This window comes from Callorhinus ursinus, unplaced genomic scaffold (assembly GCF_003265705.2).
Source record: "Callorhinus ursinus isolate GAN/ISIS: 27379988/994484 unplaced genomic scaffold, GSC_fseal_2.0 scaffold3407, whole genome shotgun sequence".
Lineage (NCBI taxonomy): Eukaryota > Metazoa > Chordata > Mammalia > Carnivora > Otariidae > Callorhinus > Callorhinus ursinus.
In genome coordinates, this window is record NW_027400461.1 from 1 (window position 1) to 4371 (window position 4371).

A 4371-nucleotide genomic window follows, 5' to 3' on the forward strand; every position below is an offset into this window, starting at 1 on the left:
GTGCGATATGGCTGGCGGCGCGGCGGTGGCGGCGAGGGCGCGGTGACGGGTATCGCTTCTCGGCCTTTTGGCTAAGATCAAGTGTAGTATCTGTTCTTATCAGTTTAATATCTGATACGTCCTCTATCTGAGGACAACGTGTTAAATGGCTTTTTGGAGCCGGGGGTTGGAAGAGGAGCTTGCTCTCTCCACTCCGCGCATCGACCTGGTATTGCAGTACTTCCTGGCACGGTGCACTCCCTTCGGGGTTACGTGGTTGGTGTTTAATGTCAGAGTGTTTTTTTGTTTGTTTCTGGTTTGTCTAGTCGCGAAGCTTGAGTGCGCCTGTTAATTTGTTTCTGCTTTTTTTGTGTGTGTGCTCTTTTTCGCTTTTTCTTATGGGTTCGGGGATTTTTTGGTTTTTGCTTTTTTTCCTTAACGCGGGTGCTGCTGGGGCCGCTGCTGCTGAGAGTGTGAACGCTGGTCGTGGGTTCTGCGGTAAGGAGAAACCCGCTGTGAGCTCGTTTTTCGTTCGATAGGGCTCTCTGCTTTTTTTTCTCTCATTTTTTTTTACTGCTGGGTTACCCCCGGGAGGAGTTGTACTTTTTTCTAGCGGCTGGTGGCGAGACGAACGTCAGGATCCCCTTTTTCGCTACCGATCTCTCCTTTTGCTTCCTGCCTTTGGGGCCTAAGCAGTTCATCTCGTTAAGCCGCGGCTATTTTTATTTTATTCTATTTTTTAAAAGATTTTATGTATTTGACAGAGAGAGGCACAGCGAGAGAGGGAACACAAGCAGGGGCAGTGGGAGAGAGAGAGAAGCAGGCTTCCCGCTGAGCGGGGAACCCCGATGTGGGGCTCGATCCCAGGACCCTGAGATCATGACCTGAGCGGAAGGCAAACGCTTAATGACTGAGCCACCCAGGCGCCCCAAACCGCGGTTATCTTTAAAGGCGATGTGGAGGGCGCCTGGGTGGCTCAGTTGGTTAAGCAACTGCCTTCGGCTCAGGTCATGATCCCAGGGTCCTGGGATCGAGTCCCACATCGGGCTCCCTGCTCAGTGGGGAGCCTGCTTCTCCCTCTGACCCTCTCCCCTCTCATGCTGTTTCTCTCTCTCTCAAATAAATAAATAAAATCTTTAAAAAAAAAATAAATAAATAAAAATAAAGGCGATGTGGAAGCGCAGACAGGCCCACCCATCTTCTCAACCGTGCTTTTCACAAAACCTTCTGCACGAAGGTAAAAAGTTTCGTTAACGTCCGAGTTAATGGGGCGGCATACTGTCTCTCTACAGGGCCAGACAGTCAATGGTTTTTAGGCTTTAAGGGCTCCGAAAGGTCTCTGTGACCTATTCTTTTACAGCCCTTTAAAAATGAAAAATGCGTTGTGGGCTCTCAGCATACAAGAACGAGCCTGGCCAGGCGCCTGGGCGGCCCAGTCGGTTAAGCGTCTGCCTTCGGCTCAGGTCATGATCCCAGGGTCCTGGGGTTCGAGGCCCCCTCGGGCTCCCTGCTCAGCGGGGAGCCTGCTTCTCTCTCCCTCTGCCTGCTGCTCCCCCAGCTTGTGCTCTCTGTCAAATAAATGAATAAAATCTTAAAAAACAACAATAACAACAACCCACACACAAGCCTGGGCAAATTTGCTGGCCAGGCTGTAGCTTGTGGGCACCTGGGATGAAGATACCTACTTTGTGTCTCATCCCAGAGACAACGGCCCCCCTTCAGGCTTTTTTGATAGTCCTCTGCCTGAATGCCAGAAAGGCCCGACTGACGATTGCGTGTGGCTTTGTGACCACAGTAGAAACGGAGAGTTCCTGCTCACCTGTGACTCTCCTGGTTTTTCCAGTCACCTTGAAGATGTCTGTTGAGCACTCACAATGTACTCTTGATGAAATACCTTTCTGTTCTCAGAGATTTCCAGTGATTCTTCCTTAAACGCATGGTTCCTGCAGTTTCTCTCAACCTGTAACCATCGGGTCTTTTTTACACTCCTATAAATTCTAGGGCAGATTAGGATTAAAATCTCCAGGAGGACTCATGATTACGGAGAATGAATCTAGCTAACGATGAGAATCCAGAATCCTTCCACCCAGTACGCATCCTTCTTCAAAACCGCAGCCCACGTGGGGAGGAAACTGTTGACTGTCTCGACTTTATTACAAGAGACTTCTTTTCCTCCCATAGGCTGAAACTTAAAAACAGACAGACACGCAAGTCTAGAACATCTGCCCCAGAATCTCTTCTCGTTTCCCTGGTTTGTTGCCCTGTGTCGTATGTGTCCTTTGATTGGTCCCTTCAGGTGCCAACAGAAATAGCCACATGTCACCTCTCCGTGCCTCATCCCCACGAGACTCTGAACATCACCTTCCCTACTCATTTCTTTTCCTTCTCCCCAGCTCCGAGCAGGTTTGAGCAACTTTGGGATCCGATGGTTGGAACATTTAATTAGGTTCCTGGGGCGGGGGGAGGGAGGCTACGAGTGTTACAGATTAGGGTTTATCCATAGTTCAAGAAATATTTCTTGAATGACTGCTATGTGCCAAGACCGAATGACAGGTGTGCCTCCTACCCCGAGAAACCTTATGGTCTCCGGTAGAAAAACGGAGCAACAAATCGTCCTGGGTCTAGGATCGTTTCCTGAACTGAAATTTCTACAAACCCTGCAAAGGATTGCTTCTCACGGGTTGCCCACCCTCCTTTGCCAGCAGAGCGTCCCCTCGACTGACTGATGCAAGGCGTCCGTTTCTGTTTATCCTATCCACTGATCTAATGAGATACCCTAGGAGTTGATACCAAACAGTTGAACACGCAACAGAAAATGGACAAAGGATAGACAGTCCTCAGGGGGGGAAAAAGAAAAACACAGGCATACACTGACATCTGGCCCTCCGGGGAACATTCCCCCCCCCCCACCCCCATCCCCTCGTGTCTCTGGACCAAAGGGCCTGGGTCACCCGCTCATGCCACGGACCCTAGGATTGATCCATTCCCTCTGTTGCATCACATTGATGGGGCAGGATGAGTTGGGGGGTGGGGGGCAGGCCCACCAGAGGCCATCAAGAGACACACACTCCCCCTGGCCCGCCAGCGCCCCCCCGCCCCCCCCACCCCCGGTCGGAGAGGGAGGTAGACCCTACAGTGATAACAGCACAATGTTTAAGAGATCCTATTGTCGGAGAATGGGAGGAAATATTTGCAAATGACATATCAGATAAAGGGCTAGTATCCAAAATCTATGAAGAACTTAGCAAACTCAACACCCAAAGAACAAAGAATCCAATCAAGAAATGGGCAGAAGACATGAACAGACATTTTTCCAAAGAAGACATCCAAATGGCCAACAGACACATGAAGAAGTGCTCCACATCGCTCGGCATCAGGGAAATCCAAATCAAAACCTCCATGAGATACCACCTCACACCCGTCAGAATGGCTAAAATTAACAAGTCAGGAAACGACAGATGTTGGCGGGGATGTGGAGAAAGGGGAACCCTCCTACACTGTTGGTGGGAATGCAAGCTGGTGCAACCACTCTGGAAAACAGTATGGAGGTTCCTCAAACAGTTGAATATAGAGCTACCCTACGATCCAGCAATTGCACTACTGGGTATTTACCCCAAAGATACAAACGTAGGGATCCGAAGGGGTACGTGCACCCCGATGTTTATAGCAGCAATGTCCACAATAGCCAAACTGTGGAAAGAGCCAAGATGTCCATCGACAGATGAATGGATAAAGAAGATGTGGTATATCTACACAATGGAATATTATGCAGCCATAAAAAGGAATGAGAGCTGGCCATTTGCAACGACGTGGATGGAACTGGAGGGTGTTATGCTGAGTGAAATAAGTCAATCAGAGAAAGACATGTATCATATGACCTCGCTGATGTGAGGAATTTTTAACCTCAGGAAACAAACGGAGGGTTGCTGGAGTGGTGGGGGGTGGGAGGGATGGGGTGGCTGGGTGACAGACATTGGGGAGGGTATGTGCTATGGTGAGCGCTGTGAATTGTGCAAGACTGTTGAATCACAGATCTGTACTTCTGAAATAAATAATGCAATATATGTTAAGAAAAAAAAAAAGAAGAAGATAGCAGGAGGGGAAGAATGAAGGGGAGTAAGTCGGAGGGGGAGACGACCCATGAGAGATGATGGACTCTGAAAAACAAACTGAGGGTTCTAGAGGGGAGGGGGTTGGGGGGATGGGTTAGCCTGGTGATGGGTATTAAAGAGGGCACGTTCTGCGTGGAGCACTGGGTGTTATGCACAAACAATGAATCATGGAACACTACATCAAGAACTAATGATGCATGGTGATTAACATAACAATAAAAAAGAAAAAAAAAAAAGAGATCCTATTGTCGGGGCGGGCAGGGACATCCCCTCCAAAGCC

General features: G+C 49.2%; 1 non-coding gene across 1 annotated transcript; it reads left to right on the forward strand.

Annotated features, from left to right (window-relative positions):
* The first annotated feature begins 51 nt into the window (after window positions 1–51).
* On the forward strand, window positions 52–242 carry LOC112819045 (U2 spliceosomal RNA). The gene has a single exon (XR_003206756.1). It is a non-coding gene; the product is annotated as a U2 spliceosomal RNA (small nuclear RNA).
* Window positions 243–4371: the final 4129 nt, after the last annotated feature.